Source organism: Poecile atricapillus, chromosome 3 (genome assembly GCF_030490865.1).
Source record: "Poecile atricapillus isolate bPoeAtr1 chromosome 3, bPoeAtr1.hap1, whole genome shotgun sequence".
NCBI classification, from domain to species: Eukaryota; Metazoa; Chordata; class Aves; order Passeriformes; family Paridae; genus Poecile; species Poecile atricapillus.
The window spans coordinates 6,977,672-7,000,000 of NC_081251.1; positions in this window are offsets into that span (position 1 = coordinate 6,977,672).

Consider the following 22,329-nt stretch of genomic DNA (forward strand, 5'->3'; position numbering starts at 1 on the left):
GCCTGCAGTGCTGAAAAGCCTTGAAATGGCTCCTCTCCAAAATGAAGCTAAAAGGGTATTTTCCTCTGCTGAGGAATGGAATGAAAGATTACTGGATGGCTCCTGCAATTTGTGTCAGCTTCAGCAGGGTGGCTGCTTGAAGGGAGTACCTTTGCCACAGTCTTCTGCAAGGGTAAGGAATCTCTTTGCCTGTGTATGTACCCCCAAATTCAGGCAGTTTCAGACAGATTTGGACTCCCCAAAATCAAATCCCATAAATTAAAGCATTTGTAGGAGATACAACTCAATACCTGAGTGGAGAGTCAAGTGCTTTCGCTTCTTCAGTCAATTCTTTTTCCACTCCATTGCACTGGATCTTATATAACAACAATTTAACTAGATAAAATCCACCTAAAATGTTAAGCTGAAGGAACAGAAAGATATTCTTCATGACAGATGAAATATTTTCTCAACCTTTAGAAAATGAATCTGAAGTGCATTGTAAAAATATTTTTAAGTAATTCTGGAAACGTCAAAACTACTCTTCCAAAAATTTCTCCTTGTTTTTCTCTGCATTTTTAAACGAAATTTCACTAGATTTTGTGAAAAAAAAAAAAACAACCCAGTAAAGTCAGTATTTTTTACCAGTCTTGCTTACCTTACAGCTCTTCCACCTGCTTTAACATCTGATTGAGACAAAATGCATTGTCTGCTAATTTGAATGGGGACTGTTATGAAGCTCACTGGAGCTAGTTTTTGAAACCAAATACTGACAATGCCTACACATTCAGCTAATATTTAAAGAGTGACCTCATGCTGCTAAAATATAGTGAAGCAAAGCCTCACATTCCTGCTGTGTGGCAGACCAGTCTTGCAAGAAGGGCTGCTGCCAAGTGACACTGTGCATGAGGGCTCACAGATTATCACCTGACACAAGTAATCACGTTGGAAAATTGCTGCTACTGTAATTGAGCTGTTCAATTGCAACTATTGTTGGAATTATCTCCTCCTCCTGGCCCAGGAGGCAGAGAAGCAGTCAGATCCTTGTATTTCAAATGCACCTAGCATGGAAAGCAGCATTGCTGCTGCTTTGTTTCCCAGAAATTAAAGCTGATCTTCGGGGGTAAGGTGCCACTAAAAGATGCATGGAAATTTATCTGTGAATACAGAGGAGACTGTCAAAATGAATATGTCTGAATCAACTGGTATTGGGACTGATGTTCCATTGGCTTCCAGCTTTCCTTGCCTAATTTCTAAAAGCTTGGTATGAAAGAATCTGGAAAGAGAAAGTTGTTGGGAATTTTTATTTGGTGGCACCCTCCTCTGGCAGTTGCTCAGCCATCTCTGGCTGTAAGGATCAAAGCAAATGAGAACCACAAACACACTGAATCTGATGGTCTGCTTTAAAAATTCAACCAGGTCAGTCAATTGATCATCACATTGCACACATCAAAGCATTACAGCATTACTAATTAAAACTATTTTTCAGCTCTTCCTTGGAAAGCAGCTTGATGGTCTAAGTATATCAGGACAACAAGCTTGTCTCCCCCGGCTCTGCAACACAAGCATAACCTCAGCCTTTCAAAGTACATGAAGCCCTATGCATGCAATTAATTATAAACAGTGTTGAAATGGAAGCTTAAAAATGGAAGGTCGTGTTCCCTCCATCTGAACATTAAATCCCTTCAAGATCAGTCTGCCCTAGAAAGAAGTGGCTGCATTCAGCTGTGTGGCATCTGTATTACAAAATGTTCTTTGAAACGATCAGGTGGTGAAGGGAGTTTGACTTGTGCTTTACCAGAGAGCCAAAGCAAAGAGGAAGGGTCAGGTACAGAGCCTCTGCCAAGTGCTCAGCCAACAACACAACCGTGTTTGTCAGAGCTGCCTGGCCTCAGGGGTGTCTAACAGAGAGCTGGCTTTATCCCCCTGGAGATGGGCTTCCAGGGAAGGGAAAAGCCCATTAATCATGGGCTAAAATGCCTGTAGCCATTCAGATACCCATGCTGGACTTGCTGGCATGACAGGGGTCACTGGTAGGATTTATCACAGCCGCCCCACATTAAAGTAATATTCAGTCACAAATGTAAAATACTGAGAGTCAGAAGCCTTTGTTAGTTTGCTGTCATTGCAAATTGACACTGCCCAGAATCCTTTGATTCTCCCTCAACAACCAGCAGAAAGCCATGCCAACCCTGACTCCAGATCATCCTTGGAGAATTGCTGGCTCTGCTCCCCTCTGCAAGGACTGTCAAGTGTTGGAATGATCTGCCCAAGGATGTTTTGGAGTCACCATCCCTGGAAGTGTTTAAGAAATGACTGAACATGGCATTAGTGCTATGGTTTAGCTAGATATGATTTAGATATAGACAAAGTTGTTCAGTCAAAAAACTCAGTGATCCTGAAAGTCTTTTTCAACCTAACTTATTCTATGATTTGCTTTCTGCCCATGTTAACCTGGTCAGTGTTAGCTGTTTCTCATGGTGTTAACCTGCAAAGACAAATCCTGTGAACCAGCCCCAGAAAATGTCTGTGCAAGTAACTTCTCTTCTGCTCTGACTGTGCCTCAGCAGCCAGCTCACAAAGGAGAGCTCCCTCTCACTAGAAGCTCTTTGCACAAGCTTTGCCTGGAGTCTCTGAGTTGTTCAGGGGGTCTGGGGTCTGCCCAGGGTCCACCTACACTTCCCGTGTAAGACAACACCAGCCACCATCAGAGACGGTGGGTGCTCCCTGGCATCAGCTGTGCAGCACAGACACTCTGTGTTTGTGAAAATAAACATCTTCCTGAGATTCAGCCCTATTCAAAACAGTTCAGTCCACACTTCTTCACTCCAGAAAGTACCCTCATTTATCTCTTGGGTGAACTGAATTAAGAAGCTGCTGCTCTTGCTTCTTGTGGAGAAGGGAGATGGATCTTAGCATGGACACCTGAAATTGCAGCCAAATACTTTTCCTGGGGTTAAATAATACTTTTTTGTTTGTTTGTTTGTTTTTTGTTTTTTTTTCCTGGTTTCAATGAAAACAAAAAATGTGTCATTCCTCTTCAGTTTACTCTTTGTATGGTGTTTTTAAGAATGGTGAGGTCTGCTTTAGACCTTGGATTGATTTGTGTGTGCTGTACATATGTAGGATTACTTGGGAACTCTTGGAGACAGTTTTGACCTTCATCTGCAGCACCAGACTCTCCTGTATCTCTCCTTCCACCTTTAGAAGCACAATAGCAGCCCCTTCCAGCAGAAGCCTATGCTTTTGGAAGCATGCAAGTCCTATCCAGGCAGCAATCAAGGTGATGTGTGAAAAGCTCCATTGCCCCTTGTGCAAAGAGTAACCATCACCTCTCTGGCACAGAGGAAGGCCAGGGCCTAAATGTGTGTGTGAATATTTCCAATTGCTGCCTTTTGCAAAATGGAAACAGCATGAAGAGCATTCCTGACACAAATCAGCAGAAGAGCAACTCCAAAGCAATGACGAAAATTTGTGATTCAGATTATGCAGGTGCATGGGAATCAGTAGGATTAGATACTTTGACAAGGAAAAAGAGTGGTGATAGCTTTTGCAAAACTATTTTTTGCAACTTTTGCTCATATTTGATAGAAATTGGTGCAACTCCTGTATTACAGTCTAATCAGAGAGGCAAGAAAACTATAAAGGATTTTACTGACTGGTCCCCCAAGGGCTTGGATGAGCTTCAATTTTACTTGGGCAAGCACATTTTGCAAAGTCAGAGCTCTGCTTTTTGGACCTCATTGGCTGTTTAGCTTTACTCTCTCCACTTTCTGCTCTTGGCCAAAATTTTAGTATTCACTTGTCATCTAAAATTCCAGCACCATATTCATCTGATAAGAATCCAAATGATAAAGAAGGTTCCATGACATAAATCTAGTATTCTGGCAAAAATCAAAATTGATAATGTGGGAATTGATAATGTACAAGCTTAATCCATCCCTCTTTGTGTCTCACTATTGTTCCAAGACTCAGTTGGGGTTGTTATATGGGATGGCTTTTAGGTTGGGTGAAGTTTATGAGAAGAGATTAATAAGCATCTATTAATTATATCTAAGCAAAGACAACTACAGTACATTCCCAATTCTTTCCAATGGCACATGGATTTTATTACAGTATGTGTTAACTGATATAATCTTAAATCAAGATAACAGTAGGTCTTTAGTTAGAAGAGGTCTGATTTTTGAAAATCCCTTTCATAAAAAATTTCTAGTGAGAAGAGATGATTAAAACCAAACACACCCACAATGGAATCAACAGAAGAAAATCCAGTTCAATTTATGTTTTTTTTTTGGTCAGCTCCTAAACTTCCTGTCTTCACCCCATTTCCTACCCCATTTCCCATCAGACACTGTGAGCTTGTGCTCAATGGCATCATGAGACTGGAGGTAAATTCCAGGACACTCGAGGTGTCTTCTGCTCAGTGCCTCAGTGCCATCCAGCCTGAAGGCATTGGTGTCGTCAGAGGCCTGGGAGAATGTGCAGATGCCTACAATTTCCTGTGCCCAAAGGCTGGTGACTGCAAATGACAGTGGTAATGATATCCTGGCAATCAGATCCGAGAATGAGTCACCTGCTGGTTGTAAATGGGACAAAGAAAACCAGTCGTATTTCAGTCCTGCAGGTGCTGGAAATTGCACTGGGGTAAATCAGGATAAAAGATTCATTTATTTTTTTGTGGTTTGTTGATGCTTCTGGAAAGTAGAAGCTCAAGGAAAAATATCAAAACAAATAAAAAACTAAAACCCCAAAATTTTGGTTGAAACAACAAAAAACCTTCAGATAATTTTTGCTGACTTTCAAGGCAAAATGCAGAAATAAATATCATTTGAATTACACAGTCATTTCAGTTTTGGTCATTTCTCCAATGCTAAATCCAAAGAAATCTGAAAATTTGTATAATTTTGGATCAACACTTTTTGGCCATTGTTATTAAGGAAAGGTGATTATTTTCTAATTACATTACTGTTGCTTTAGGAACTGGGAATTTGGAAAACTTTAAGCAAAATCATGAAATCTGATCCTTTTTTGCAATGGAAAAAAGATGAATCTGAAACCTTTTGTACAGTTTCAGATTTGGGACGTGTGACATATTAAGAATCCCTGTTACTCAAGTTACAAATTCTCCTTCTGTTGTAATCACTTGAATTTAATAGTAAGCCTGTGGCTCAAATACAATGTTTTTTTATAAAGCAGCCCTTTGACTCAAGGGAAGCCGTCTTCATTTTAAGTCTGTTTCTGCAGGCAGAAGTTATTAACTTCTGTTTTCCATAAAGTCAAACTACCCAAAGTATTGAGGGCAGCAAACAGAATACAGCTTTGTACAGGCAGAGCTCTGAGGAGTCCATGTCACAGAATCCATCCTGTGCTCTAATCCCAAAAGTACAAGATAAAAACAGCCTCAGCTCCTAAAAGTAATAGCTCGTGTTCTTTAGTTCTCAGATCCCTGATTCAATGACTGCAATAGCAGCAAAAATAACAGCTTTCATACACATGTTCTAAGTGCAGGTTAGGAATTGCAGCTGAAATTGTTTCAAGGGGACATTTGTAATGCACAAACATCTATCTAACCTATCCCATTATCTCTGGGATTGCAGAGGTATTACTGACACTCCAAAAACATTTAATGAGAATATTCTACAAAAACACTAAAAATGCTTTTAGGGCTCTGAGGAGCAAATTCTTCCCCCGTCCAGAGCCAAAAAGGTGCTACTGTCTCACTGATGATCGGAATAGCTGGAACAGAACTTTAGCACAAATGAAATCGGCTATCAGCATTGTAACTCACACTTAAAACGAGCTCTCCAAAGTCTCACTGGAGGTGTCTGCATGGCATTGTGCCTGTTTTATGGAGTGTAGGGCAAAGCTGAATGTCGGGACCTGCCATGCAAGAACTCATCTCTCTTGAGAGAGAAGCCCTGGCAGAGCCCAGGAGTGGCAGCACGGCTGTGTCTGTGAGGCCTCACAGCTGCACATCCAGCACCTGGGCAGGGCATCACTGCATCAGAAGGATCCTGTCAGTAGTGTAAGGAGATCCTCTGGGAAGAAGAGCAGGAGAAGGGGCAGGAAACCTCTAGAATAGCTGTCACACTGCTAAGTTCTGCCCTTGGGCGAGCACAGCACCCACTGAAGGCAGGAGAACTTTTTTAAGGGACTGGTACTTCATATTGCTGCAAAAATTAAATCCAGGCTGGCCCACTGAGTTCTGAAGGAGAATATCTTTAGAAAATTTCCTATAAATGTTTAATCATTTCATCTTGGATGGCATTTAGTTAGCAATTTAATTAACTTTTTTGTATTTATCACTCTCTGAGGCTCTTGGCTCCTTCTGCAGGTGGTCAGGTCAGGTCAGGGCAGGGGATCACAGCATACACAGAGGAAATTCCTGGGTTGGGGAAGCCCAGGGGAGTGCCAAGACCCTCCAGAAGCTCTCCAGAGCAGCTAACGAGGCTTTGGGGGGCCAGGGCTAATGGCATCCAGCCCCCACCCCTACCAAGGGCAGCCCTGGGCAGTGACACAGGGCCAGTGCCTGAGCCAAGGCCCAGGATGGCAGCTTTGTGTGGCCTCTGAGGCAGGAGGATGTGCAGAGAGGACAACTTTTTGACAGAAGGATGTTCCACCGGCTGACTGGAGGGACTTAAAGCCCACAAAGCTCAGCAACTGAGCACCTCTGTGTGTGTGGCCTCCCGCCAGGCCAAGGGCGCTTGTCCTGCCATCCCCTCCAGGCAGAGCCCTGGGGAAAGGCTGCTGCTCTGCCCAGGGGTGGCCGATGCCTGCACACAGACAGAGCTGCTGAAGGCAGAGATTGTGTCTGGAGATGTCCCAGGAGTGACACAGGAGTGACCACAGGAGTGGTGTGGTCACAGGTGGACAAAAGGAGAAGCCTGTCCTGGGGCACAGCCAGCACAGCAGCCCGCAAGGGAGGGGATTGTCCCACCTCACCTTGAGCCCTGGGGGCAGTTTGGGCTGCCACAACATAAGAAGGATATGGATATAAAGGTGTTAGACAGCATGCAAAGGAGGCCTACAAAGATGATACAGGCTCTGGAGGGGAAGCTGTAGGAGAAACAGCTGGGGGCACTTGGTCTGGTCAGCCTGGAGAAGATGAGACTGAGGGGACACCTCACGGAGCTCTTCAACATCCTCATGAGGGGAAGAGGAGGGCAGGCACTGATCTCTTCCCTCTGGTGACCAGTGACAGGAGCCGAGGGAGCGGTCTGAAGCCAGGGAGGTTTAGGGTGGATACGAGGAAAAGGTTTTTCACCCAGAGGGTGGTTGGGCACTGGAACATTCCCAAGGAATGATCAGAGCACCAAAACTGACAGGGCTCCGGAAGCACTTGGACACTGAGTGTGTGACAATCCATGGCGTGATTCTCAGGGATTCTGTCCTGTGCAGGGCCAGGAGATGGACTCTGTGATGCTGGTGGGCCCCTTCCCATTCGGGGAGTTCTGTGATTCAATGCAGAGCACAGCTCAGGCTGCAGGAAGGTTCTGGACCTTTCTCCTGGGCAGGAACAGGCAGCAGCCCTGCCTGCAAACCCATGCCCAGGTGGAGACACACCTCCCGTGGCCCACCCGCTGCACTCGGCCCATTGGCTTCTTCCACTCTTTTGACACAATTCATTCAGTCTAAGACATAAATCTGGTTTTCAAAGTAGGAGCTCTCAGAAAAACATGAAAAGGCAGAAATTCAGCGATTAAACAACTTTTAATGAACTACAGAGGTGTTTTAATGGGTTTAATTAATTGGTATTTAAATGGATTTGATGATTGGCATTTAAAATGAGGAAGTGAATTGGTAATCCAGTGTGTCCTCTCCCCCTTTCATCATTTAGTAATGAGAGAAACTTCAAAAACATCTGCTACTTACTTACATATCAGCACAGAGCAAATATCTGAGAACCTCATACATCTGCTACCAGTTTCCCTTTCACACTCTGAGTGCTTTGTCCAAGCTAAATGAAAATTATTTTAAGAAATTTCATATTGATAAGAGATTCTGCATCGTTTGGTGCTTGATGATAGAAAACATACTTTCTAAAATGTCCAGCAAGAGGCCAGTATGACATCTACTAACCAGACAATTCCTGAAGGAGGTGATTTTTGCTATGTTAGCAGGAGGACGTGTTTTGTTTTGTTTTGTTGTCCTCCTGCTCATTTTATCCCCTACAACAGCTTATTCTCAGTCTCTGATGACTGCACACTTCAGTAGAGACTTTCTGAAGTAATTGGAGTTTAACTATTTGAGCAAAAATACAGAAGTAAGTTGCAACTGTACCTGTGTGAGACTGTTTCTGGAAAAGAAATAAAACCTGGAATGATTCACAAAGATGGTGTTGCTGCCATTCAGTGGCTACATTGATTCAATAATCAAATACATTGATAAAAAAGGAAAAAAAAAGAAAAAGAAAAGTGCATGGGGACTAAGGACTGGCAATTAAACCAGGATTTGAGGTATTTTAGGTTAACAATGAACACATTATTTGTGTGTTGTTCTATCATATTTAACCAACCTGCTGTCTTTTGGTGCTCTGGGAAGAGAGAGTTTGCGACCCAGTAATGAAGCAGTTTCCTGATATAATAATTTATGGGAAAATACTGACAGGTCTCTGCTTTACTCCAAAAATGTTTTAGCAATACCCAGGCACTTGGGTGATCAAATCAGGTCTCCAGAAAGACATCTGATACCTGAGGAGGGACTGTCATGTGTATCCTATTTATGACATGGCATTTTCTGCTTTCTCTAAATGGGACTGTACTGCATGTGCAAATTGCTCAGTGCCTGGAGGCCAGAGAAAATTGCACCAAAACTTCTTCTTGTTAAAGAGATGGAAATTAACTTATTTGCTTTCTAACGTTTCAGGAACCTGAGAGAGAGCTCTGAAATATCTGAGGACATAACATATTGGCTTCAGCAGCTTCTGATCTGCCCTGTGCCAATGCCTAAATACATCACAGAATGACCAATCCTAGATCAACATTCCTGGCAGTACCCTTATGTAGAAATAAAGTCCCAACACTGCTGTATTTTCTGCTTCCAGACAGAAGGAAGGCAGATTTTGCTCAATAGTTAACACCACCGTTGATCTAAAAGCAGGTCTGCTACCTCATTGCAATTCAGGTGCCCTTCATCTTTCTGACACAATCTTTGTTCTCTTGGATATTTCTGTGTCCCACGAGCTATTTGCAAACCCCACAATGATAAGCAGTAATGAGAGGAAAGAATGGAATCAGCATCGTTGGGTTTGCCTAGTAACGAGCCAGGAGACATTTTGAATGTAAGCCATGTTCTTAAATTTGCAAGCTGCATGAAAAAAAAAGAAGAGAAGAAGGAAAAAACTAGAACAGTCAGATCAAGATTAAATCCTCCAACATTAGAAGTTTTTGCTCATACCAGTGGGTTTTATACACAGACTAAATAAGTTGTCTGCAAAAGAGACACCAAAGACTATACGGCAGCAAAATCTGGTGGTAGCTGTACTTCTCTTTTTGTTAATTCTTGGAGCTTGAAAAATCTGGTTTCTGTTTCACTGCTTTCAAAGACAGTTTTTTTAATTTACCATATTTCACTAATAATTATTTCATACAGTAACTTTTATACAAGTGGTTGCTGGATGATTATGCTCCAGATGTCTATTAAAGTTGATGAATGTATTTTGGTATTAACATTCCGTAGAATGTAAAACAGTTGCAAAAGGACAGATGGCCTCTTGTAATTACTATTTCTGTTAATTATTTATATTCCTCTTTTGTCTAGAACTCCAAAGAGATGAGAAGATTGCTGTGTGAGGTGCTGTTTATTCCCAGTGAAAGAGGCGATTCCTGCACAAGGAAAGAGCAATTTAATAGGTAAGAGGGAGAGAAAATATTTATTTTCTGTTATTGTACAGATAAGATGCTGAAGAATAAACATGAGAAGACCTTAGCTACATTTCTACTAGCAAACTAAGCAGCACCAGAGATTTTCTCCTAAATCTGAGATAAAATGTGCTTTTCTGTGTGCTGTGTGACCTGGCACGGGTAAGAGGCGGGAACCACAAAACCATGGATAAATGCAAAGAACAAATTTATTTTCCTTGCCTTGTCAAACAGGGGATCCTTAAACCAGCACCAGGGCAGAGGCACACAAGTGAAGATGTAGGCACCATGGAGCTTGATCTGTGCTGGAAGACCAACAAACTTGCTGTTTTCACCTGTATTCCAGGCATCCACACAGGTGTAATTTATTGCTGGGCTCTGTATTTTCCACAGTAAAGCAGAAATCACAAGCATGTTTGATAGGGTGCCTCTAAGCCCACCAGAAGCCTGCTATCTAAACACAAATGTTCTATTTGCTTAACAGACAAGGCCAAACAACAACAAGTATAATATGTATAATATGTGTGGGTTTTGACATCTCAGCTGCATCTTGAGCATGTTTACAATCTTTCTCGCCCATCTTCCATTCTTTTCTGATATGTCCCAACCCTTAAACGCTCTTAACCTCCAAAGACAGGTGTGTGAATTAGTGTCTGGCTAATGCTGACTTTCAAATTGTGCCCAGAAGTTGCCTGGGAGAGCCAGACTGTGGGGAAAAAAACAAGTTTCAACAAGTGGTTTAATGATTTAAAATAGAGAAGGCAGATTTGTAGTGCCCCAGTGTTACCCTGTTTGTGCATCATGCTGTAGCACCATTTTAGGATGGGATCAAATTGACACAACATTGATATCTGCAATGTAATTGTCCACTTAGATGTTCTTAGTCTAGTGGAAACACCATAAAAATACTCATCCCACCATTTAAGGGATTAAAGTCAGGTTTCTCCTGCTTTGGCAAAAGAATTAATACAACCAGACCTTCACCTTCTGTTTAGAGTTTGCAGCAGCACTGAAATCAGTATTTGTTGTGCTTCTGAAAAAGATTAGATGATCCCAGATGTAAATTCGGTAAGGCAAGTTGGGCATGCAAACTTCATTAAAGAAATATTTTCTTAAAAGATACATTTGGGAAAATAAGTGAGTTCTATTTAGACACTGAAATTGGACCAATTATCTGACCTCCTTTCTGGAACAGCTGCATCCAAAATGTTTTTAGAAGTAATTTTTAGAGTTTTGACAAAAAGACAATCCTTTAACTGTTTCCTGGAACTTTGATTAATAAGGAAGAGAACATATCCAAGGATGGAGATTCCAGATTCTCTGCAGGTACCTGTGATAAAGTTCTGATTGCTCTTGTGGCAAAAAATAATTTCCTTATATTGAGTTTGAATTGTGCATGTTATAGATTGGATCCACAGACTCTCATACTGTCACTTCACGCTCCTCTGAAAAGTCTCTTGATCTTCTCTATATCCTCCAGTCAGAGACATGCAGACAGCAAAAAAATCACCCCTGAGGCTTTCTTTTTTTAATTCACGCAGAACAAACTCTGTTTTCTCTGTTTCTTCTTTTACATCTGGCACTGCTGCTCCCCATCCATCCTGAGGGTTCACCTACACTGAGTCCATCCACTGGATTCAGACCAGTATCTCCATGTCTGCCTTTCACTGGAGAGCTCAGGACACAGTTCACCAGATGGGTGTAACAAGTGCTGACTAGAAGAGAAGGATCAGTTTAACAAGGCTGAATTCTGGTTAATGAAGCCCAGGAGGGTGTTGCCTTCTTTATTTCAAGTGCTGATCCCTGGTCAGCTGCTCCACCCTCAGCTGCTCATCTCCAAAGCTGCTTCTCAGAAGTCCCAGCCCTCCATCTGGTGCTGGGGTTACTTTGTCCCAGTGTCAGGACTTTGCTTTTGCCTTTGTTGAACTTTGTGAGGCTCCTGTCAGCCCATATCTCCAGCCTGGCAAGGTCTCCTTGAACAGCAAATATCTTCTGCAAACATGCTGAGAGAACTCTGGCACATCATCCAATTCATTAATAAACTGGTTATGCAGTAGCCACTGGCCCCAGTATGGATCCCTATGGGATGTCACCAGGAGCCAGCCCCCAGCTGGACTTAGCACTTCCAATCACTCACTGTTTAACATTTTTCCTTTTCTAGTTACGTCAAATCCGCTCTGAATAAGGAAAAAATAAAAAGGAAGAATTTTATTTCCTGATAGTAACATAAAAGTGTGAATAAAATTATAAAAAATATGTCCATAGCAATTAGTGCCCAGCTCTGGACTGAAGACGTAAACTGATATTAATAATGTTTATGTTGGGTTCTGTTTCCAGTCCTTCTGTTGATAGGATAACCTTGGATTAATTACACATTGAGTGTTTTTTCTCTTATAATGATAAAAAATCATTATTATTGCTTTCAGAGAAAACAATAAAAAAATTGCTTTCTCTGAAGAAAGCTATTCATATCATTGAAAATACCAGTATATTAAAGCTGTCATCATACCTATTACTAGTCTACAACTACTCTTTATCTAGTTCTATAAATTCAGTCAACTCAGACTAAATTGAGTTAGTGAAGCAAGCCAAATAATCTACTAGGATGGTCCATTTCTGTCTGTGAATTCCTCTGGAGTTTGCTTCCAGTCAGAAAACAATTTCAGTGTATGTGAATTCAGCACCAGGATCTCAGAGCAGTTCTGTAAATACTGAGTAGTAATGTTTCTCAACTTTAAATTTGCTTATGCTGAAGCACAACATTGTTGGGATTTTTGTTGGTTTTTTTTCCTTTCCCATTATTATCCCTATTTGAATGGTATAGGGAGACCACAAGAGAAAGACACCCTGCTGAGTTATTGCATAACCTTAAGAAAATGATCTGTCCTTGTCTGGACAGAAGAGGGCTGATAGCAAAAGCCCTTCCTGGGAAATATTCAGGCACATTCCTAAATATATCACCAGGGTGAGCATTTGCCATCCATAAAGTTAACTACATCTATAAATCAGTCATAGTACCTAGGCTGTAAGGGGTGGGTGTGCATTCTCTCCACCACCTCAAAAGCTCTGCTTGTGGTACAAATCATGACCTATTTATAAACACAGTATAATACTCTGGTGCAAACATATCTGTTTTCCTCCAGCAGAGCATCTGAAAGCAGCCAGGAGCAGCAGCAGTGGTGCTGCTGGTAGCAGTTTTCTTGTGAAGACACCACCCCCTGATTATGCTTGATGTCATTCCCATTATATCTGACTCCTATCACTCCTCTAGGACAGCACCAGAAACCTGCAGCAACAGCCAAATATCCCACTAATGTGTGCCAGAATTCATTTTATCAAACTGTACATTGTCCCATGGCATCTTTCTCGACTTTTTTCTATTTGCTGCCTCTGAGCTAAGACATTAGGGGATGTCTTTTGGAATGGAACATTGGACTACAGGAATTTCAAAGCAAGAATGAAGCAGTATCAGCCACGCTGCACTGTGGCCTACGTGAGCTCCTTTTAAGTGAATTCCATTCCAGATCCCAAAGGGCACTTTCCTGCCTGTCTTGCCTCTTTACTCTGTTCCTCTCCTTCTCCAGAGCTCTGTCACTTCTGTTTCATGCCACATTTATTAGATTTCTTTTAGCAGCACTGTCTGCTCAGGTGTAGAAATGCAGTCACTCTTCCCTCCACTATTAATTTTAATTAATTTTTAATGCTTACACAATTCCTCCCTTCAATGGTTTGGTCTAAATGTCTATTTTCCTTTGGATCAAAGACCTTCCTTAAATCCATTCCCATACTTAATAATCCTGTTTCATTTTCTTTTGGCTTTATAATGAATGTATTTGCTGGAAAATTAAGACAAGAGACCTCTAAAAGTGGCTGTCTTCATCTCAGTCTCCCAGACTGGATTTCTTTACACAGGTTGACATTTAAAATGTATGCCTATATATTATATGTACACACAAACAGACAAACATGTAGTTCTGAAACACAGGAGTGAAAATGCTGCCTGAACACTGCAGGGATAGAAATACACCACATCTTAGGTCTGACCTAGAAAGCCAAAAGTAACCATTAAAGGGTTTTTTTTAACACCAACAACACTTGATGGCTTGATTGTTTTTAGGTTAGTCTTGCTTTTGATTTCAATAATTTGATTCAAATTATTGAAAATTCTGTGTTGTTAGGGAGAACTTTGGGGTCCACCAAGGGGAAAGATTTGTGAATTGAAACAGGATGATAACTCAGCATCACGTACAAGGCAGTGCTGTGGCTTAGACATGCTAGAGGTGTGCTAGTAACAGAAAAAGGTGAAAAACTGTAGAGGGAAATGCCATGTGGGAGGCTGGAAGAGTATGAAGATGGTATTAGACTGCAGTTCATCTCCTTTAAACCGTGTAACTATAACGGCTGTCTTCTGTATATACTTAATTGCTGAATTAGACTGAAGATAATAAAAGTATATGCTTGCCCCCCTGTGGAAAAAAAAGACTCTTTCAGGTATTCCAGTCTCAGGAATCAAACACTGAGGAGCCTGTCATCACATGAAAGTGAATTTCAGAAAGACCATGCCCATCTTTGGAGGATTACTCTGTTTATAGCTTAGAAGTACAGGGTTCACCAACCCCTATGGGGGCAGTAAACATTGTGCCAAGTTTTCACAGCCTGCACTGGAACAGCAAATAAATGAGTTTATTCACTTTCTTTGCCACCACACCAGGGAATGAATGACATTTTCCTATTAACCAGTGTGGGGGCGTTACATCTGCTGGAGATACCTGCCCAGCATATTACACAACACTGATATAAATGTTTTATTCCAGAAATTAGTGCCAGTAGAATTCTGTACAATGTTTAGACCAGGCAATGGAAGGGAAGGCCAGTTAAATAAGATGATTAAGTCATTAAATGTTTCCATTATAAACATTTATCTTTGGAAACTAAACACACTGCTATTCCCTGAATGTCACCAGCTATTAATTCTATAATATGTGACTGTAAACACATTTCTGTTGTTTCCTACGCATTTTAGACTCTAAAGGTTGAGAACAGTTGAAAAGCAGTCAAAATTTATTTCCAAATAACTTCTTCCCTAGACAGATTTCCTTAATAGCTTTTTCCTTGGAAGGATTTGAAATTGCACCATATCAAATGTTGAAGCAACTGCCTCAGAGATGAATTTGAAACATTGAAGGTGAAGGGGGCTCCAGTAAGTCTTCACAAACTCGTGGATGGGTGATCTTGCTGTATAAATTTCCCAAGTAACCACATATGAGCACAAAAATGCCTATTCCAAGCAATAGTAAATGTCCATTTTTAGCAGCGTGCTGTCACCAACAACAACTACAAGCAAATACATACCATGTAAGAGTATAACAAAAAGCTAAGTAAATTATATTTTCCCCTCATGGTCTGCCAGCCACTGGCAAGGGCTCTCCAGCAGCACTTCTGCTCCATATAAGCTATTCCAGTGACAATACTGCCATCCTTAATATAAATTAATATGGATTATTAGTTCAGTGGTGAGGATGATAGTTTTCACTCTGTTTTACAGCCTTTCCATCCCTCAGCCTTTCTTTACATGACAGAACCATTGGCCCACAGCTACACCAGGCTAAATGACATCTCTCAAGCCACAGGAATCCGGTCATAGAGGACTCCTGCCCTGGATCATGTTATAAAAGGGGATTAAGTCATGGAAGTGAACTCCTGTATGGAGCAGGACACCGTGGGTGCTTTACCAGGCATCTTACACCATGTGGTGAATGTCCTTTATAAGTTGCTGCAATCGGTCTCCTGGCTGCCCGGTAAAACCTGCCTTATACACATTCCAAATATGATTGCCAAATTGGATGACCGGATAGAGAGGATAAAATCAGTTGCATCATCCAGCAGAGAATTAGGTTGAATTAAGAATTAAGTAACTAGAAAATGGTTGGTTGAATAGACTATAGAAAGGACTTGGATTTTCTTTGGTTGGTTGGCCTCTGACTTGCAAAGAATAATTGTGATTGTAGTGATAATTGTGATTATGATACTTGCTTTAAGTTGTGTAAAAATGTGATTGTAAATGCAACACAAGGAACAAATGTTAGGTTTATAAAGAAGCAAAGTGAGGCTTATGAAGGCAGGTGGGGAAAACAAGCTTCAAAAGCCCCAAAGAGGGAAGATGTTGCCAGAGGGAGAACTATTTGCCCAGCTGGTGGAAAAGACAATGCTTATGCCAGAGGGTCACATTAAACATCAAACAAAGAAAGGAACAAGAATATGCACTTGATTAACCAAGTGTCTCACAAAAGGTTGAACCAGACTAGTTATGCCAGCTCAGCCCAATATTTGGGAAGTGACACCAAGTTCATGGAGAGCTTTGGGGTTGATGACCACCAAGGACCACCAGAAGGACCTTGGGATAAGAGAATGCACAGGTCAAGGGGAGGGCAAATGTTAATGACTTCTGAGAAATAATTGTTACATGCAGGTTTATTCTGGGAAAACTTACTAATATGCACGTAAAATACAGTATTTCAACAGGAGCTTCTTCTGTACTCATCATGTGCAATAGGTGGAGATATCCTCAAGCTATAATATAGAATTCCTGCTCCTTAAAACAACATTGGTGTTGAGGAGTTTGTTCTGCCAATTTCAGCAACACCTTAGTGCCACATCTGCACATCTTTTAGATATCTCTAAGGATGGTGACTTGACCACTATCCATGAACAGCCTCTTCCAATGTTTGACAATTCCCTCTTGGTGAAGAATTTTTCCTAATATCCAAACTAAATTTTCTCTGGCACAACATGAAACCATTTCCTCTTACCCAATTACTTGTTACTTGAGAGGAGATCAAACCCCAGCTCATTACATCCTCCTTTCAGTGATTGTAGAGAGTGAGAATATTCTCCTTAAGCCTCCTTTTCTCCAGGCTAAACACCCCCAGCTCCCTTTAGCTGCTCCTCATCAGATGTCCTTCAGAGCCTTTACCCAGTTTGTTGCTCTTCTTTGGGTGGGATGACCACAGGTTTCTGGAACAGGGAGTCAAATAACCACTCTCTGCTTTAGGTTTGAGAGGCACAAGGACAGCCAGAAGTAGTGCAGAATAGTGGGGAGAGCCTGAAGTGAAGGCCAAAACCTCAGTCTGAAGCTCAGAGCCAGCTTGGCAAGTCTGTGGAGGGAGAGGAGTGAAAGCTAAGTGTTAGGCTGATCCATTTTCTTTACAAGTAGTGGGATTCCAGTGTCCCTTCAATTGTGTTCTCAATCAGTTCACTTTGCAAATGTTCAGGACATTCAGGGGGCATTTATAGCTTTAAATGACCTCTCAGCTGCAAGAGAATCATGCAGCCTTCGAGTTAATCAGTCACATCTCAGCAGTGTAATTCTGTATAAAGCAGTCAAGTCCAGGAAAGCTTTGTAAGTCAACAGCACACTGACACTTCCCTCTCCCAGCTTCTAATTGGTGTTTTATCAACTGCAGCTACTCCTCTCCCTGAAACAACTGCCCTATTAATTAATATTTTACTTGGAACGGATTTCTTTGTGAAGGTGACAATGTCAGTGTGTCTGTGTCTGTGTCTGCTTATCAGAGAAATGCAATGTCAGTGGAGCATTGCTGAATGCTGGATGAGTACACAATCTGTATTTGAAAAAATAAAAACAAACCAGATTTTCACATTTACAGAAACATTTTTTCTGATCCTTTTGTTTGAATAGTCTCATCCTTTACCTTTATTTATGAAAATAATAACAGTCAGCTTGTAATTAAAAAAGGTTTTGTAAACAAACACCAAAACTTTTAATTTCCAAAACCTCTAAATTGTTAACATTTGCTGTTTTGAAGTTTTTTTCTTTTGATTTTTGAAACAAAATTTCATCGAAATCAAAGGGGCTTGGTGGACAATATTAAAATAAAGAAACTAGAGTTTCTGGAAAATATCAATGAGCAAGTACAATCACACTTAGCATCTCGGAAGAAATAACTCACTACAGAAATTTCTGTGCAGCATTCGTGTAAAAAAAAACCAAAAACAACCCAGATCTGTTGCTGCTTGCTGTTAAGATGTGCTGAGTTATCTCTGCAGATTGCAAAGGTTCCTGCAGTTTTCAGTTCCTCTGTTCTGCGCTGCACAGCTCTTTACTTAGTGCTAAATTTGCCTATAATGATCACACTTGTGTATAATTACTATTCATGTGCAATCTCGGTGCTTTGTCATCACTCTGAAGGATTGAATAACATCTCTCAGGATAAGGAATAAAGTAGAAGGAATGAAGTTGTTCTGTAATTTGGAGGTATGCCATGGCTCACATGAATGTCACTCGGTGCTGCCAGGAAATCTGAAAGTTGAACCTTATTCCCACTCCCTCTCTCTCTGCTGAATTGATTTCTCACAAGTCTTGCTCTCAAGTTTTTCATCTCTGGGTTTTGAAATCATTAGAATGATTTTGGCAATGCTTCCAGGACAAGGTCAGTAAAACCTGAAGGTCTTACTCTGAAAGGCTGTGAAGGCTGGCTGTGTGTAGCCCACAAGCTGAGTTTCTACACAGTGTTAAGAGATCATCACATCAGTCAGCTGAGATCTCATATTCCCATATGGAAAGGCACCCAGTGCTGTTGGAACCTGCTACTCCAACTAAGCAAATGAGACCTGTTCTATGCTGAAATCCAAGCTAAAAATATATGTGGTGCTACCAGCTGCCCTGGTTGCAAAAAGAATACACATTTGTACTTCATTGAGGCTGAACTCATTCCTTCAGATGGTCACGACATATTACCAAAGATGTGCTTTAGTGGTGAATTTGGAAGTGCTGGCTGAAGGTTGGACTCAATGGGCTCAGAGGTCTTTTTCAGTCTTAATGATTCTATGATTCTAGATACTGAAAGTTTAGATTTCATTAGATAAGCACTTTGACATTTCAGAATTTTTGATCCTTCTCAAAATATAAGGAAGTTTCTCTTTAAAAATTACTTTTAAAAATAAGTGTACAAGATACACGATGACATTTCTGATTTTTTTTTTTTTTTTTTTTTTCATTTTTGGTGACCTTTATGAAAAAGACAGATTTTGCAAATTTTTATGTGGCAACTTCCTGCATTTGAGAAGTGGGAGACTCCTTTCCTTTTCCAGCTGGCAGGCCATGCTGGTTTTCCAGCACAGCCAGTACTGAAAGACTGTTAGGTGCAAACATTTGACTTCTCCCCAGAGATATCTCAGACAGGGAGAATGAATAATCCTTTTGCACTGCCTGCAGAGGGAACTAAGATGCCACCCTGGAGAGAACAGCTAATTTTTGGACATCCAAAACTCAGAGGGATGAATGTCACTCAGGGAAACCAAAGGAATTGGAATACCTCCATGAGTAAAACTTAACTTAGACAAAGAGCTGTGGTATTAAATCCACATTATATTTTCACCTTCAAAATTAGATTAAAAGCACCTAAGTGATCTGGAAGGTGAGGTCAGAAACAAAGAGGTTGCAGGTGAGGAAAGAAATATCAGGCACCAAAAGGATTCCCATATTTAATTGTAAGTAGGAAACAATCATGTCAGGATAAAACCTGACATATCTCAGAGTTTTCAGTTGTTACAAGAGAAAGAAGAGTCTATCTTTTCATCTCCTGGAAGAAGTTTGCTTGTTTCTCTTTTTTCCTTTTAGCAAAAAAAAAAAAAAAAAAAAAGAGAGAAAGGTAAAATAATATAGGAAGGAAAATATTTTCCAGTTTGACATCAGATTTGCTCTCTAACTAAATTGGTTTTGGAATTCCTTATCAAAATATTCTGGGAAACTATCACACAAATGCAGTATATATTAGAAATGTCAGAATACCATCTGTGAGCAGAAAAGAAAGAACAGCATGGGAACAGAAAGGAAATATCTATGGAGTGTCTTTAAATTAGAATGCCAATACTCTGATTTCTAAAATTCAATCAAAGCATGAGTGTTGGAGGTAAAGGAAATGCTGCACCTCATGAATAAATGCTTTGTATTATCAGCAACTTTACAAAGATAATGGGGTGCTGGCGTTTTTTTAATCTTAAATTTTATATTAGCATTAAAACAAATACCCCAAATTCTCACCAAAATACATGAACTAACTGGTTTCTCAGTCCTCCTAATTTTAACAATTGTCTGTTTCTTAAGAACTTAATTCACAATGTTAGTTCAAAAATTATTCTGCGTATCTTATATATTCTGATAATTTTTGGAATTAGAATATAAAAACAGTGTCTTCAGTGCAGGCCAAATATTCAAACTGTAGATGTCCAGAAGAGGCCTAGAGACTAATTAAATTGAGGGATCTTAATTAATCTGACTTCTTCATTGCCAGACATCTAGAGAAGAAAATCCAGCTTTATGTTGATAAACCATAAACATATGGTCTTCAGCCTGAGGTAGCCCCAGTCCCTAAGAAATTAAAAAGAGACAAACAAAAAATTGTTAATTCCATGCTGTAAGGGAATTCTGTCACAGAAAACAGCAGATCAATTCCAGATTTCAAGACTGAAAATTATCTTTATTTCAAACCACTGCAAAGGATGGGTAAGTACTGAAACAACCAGTGAGGAGAAATTAAAACAGCCTTACAACATATTCAGAATATATGGTTTGAGTTTGACTTTCCTGTAATGCAAGTGAAAAATCTGAATTAGTCATTTTGAAATGAAGCAATAAACATTTTGTCACTCTAAAAATGCCAGCCGAAGGCACGATGATTTGATGTTGCTATGCCTATTTTACTAAGTGAAATCCAATAGAAAACAGATTTGTTTAATGACTTTTATTTTCTTAATGCTGTTTCGTTCCCCTGAGGTTTATGTAAGTTCTTCTGTACTGCAGACTCTCTTCAAAGTAGGAGAAATTCTGGATTGAAGATTTGCTAGAAAGAGACTTTATCAACTGACCCACATCACTGTCAATGTGCAGAGAATGATTTTATTCAAGAGAGCAGTGGACTGAGTCGAAACCACGGTATTGGAGCAGGATCATTAGGTTATGAATTAGGTCTGAATTCTGTCTAAGAGGTCCACCTAATAAAACTGCTGCAGAATAAAGGGGTGAAAAATGTCCCCATTCTTAAATAAAATCAGCTAAGAAAGATGCATACAGATATAACAATGGGCTGCAATCCTCAAAGGACGCCAGCTTGTTTGTTTTCCTCTTTATGGAAGAGGAATGCTGTTTACAGTGCTGTGTGCTCCAGCAGAAATCCCAACACACACAAGAGCTTTATCTTTATTGGTCTCTGCTGCTGCAGCAGCCTCTGTTGGTTTCTTTTTGTCCTTATCAGTGTTAATGGCAAAGATCATTGCAAAGCACAACAGAAAGAGAAAACATTATCATACATCACTTGGCAAAGTGTAACTTTCAAATTGGTTGGTGCTACTAACCATAACCAGAATTAATATTGTATTACACAGGAAAGAATCAGAGAAACACCTCAAATGTAATCAGTTAAAATGGGTTTCAGTTCAACCACTCAGCTGAAAAATGCTTGAGTGGAAATAAAGTCACAATTAATACAAACCACCACAGAAGTAATAAAGTTATCTATTGAGATGGTTTCTGTCAGTTGAATCTCAAGTAGTTCTAAACAGTGTGACTTTCAGAGTAGCAGGTTGAACTGGATGTGGGGTTATATCATTGGGAAACACACACTTTTACCCTTTTTTTTGACAATATTTCTTCACTGTATGTTGTGATCCAAAAATATAAAGTAACACATTTAAGAGCATCTGTTACAAATACAATTGTGCAGCTTTATCTGAATCAGATGAAAATTCCTTTACCAAAATAATATAAAAGAAAAAGCTGAAAGCTTTCAGCAGCCCTTGCAGTATTTTTTGTACTAAAATCCAGTTCCACTTCCAGTTAATTATTGCTACTCATGTAGTAGTTAATACATTTGATTTACTTTTACATTATTTCACCTTCAGAATATTATGATTAATTGCCTGTTATTTTACTGTGTTACAATACAATAAGACCTAAGACCCCATTAATATAAAAATATATTTAAATAATATATTAACTGCCATGAAAGAAACAAAAGACTGATTGCTTTCCAAATTATTTTGAACTCAAATTTTGTCCTGAAACTTTTGAAGGAATGTTAAGAAAACCCAGTGATGTTAATAATTTCTCTTTAATAAAAATAGTTTCTTCCTATCTAAAATATATAATACTAGTTTGTCTGGGCTGTTGTTCAAATGCTTCTTATTCCAAACACATTTACCAGAATGTATCTGTAGTTTTCATTGGGATTTGGGAGGAATAAGGCTGAATGGACATATACCTCATGCATACCCAAATTCTTTTCAGAGGTATTTTATTTTTCTTCACAGTGCTGCTTCATATTTTGATTAAGAAAAGTTTCTGTGTCATAACTTAAACTCACAGAGGCTTTTGATGGAAAATCTGTATTTATGCAGTGCACCTGACTCTGGGTTTTGTGCACGGCAGGCTTTGATTGCTGGATGTGAGAGACATCCCTGCTGTCACTCGCTG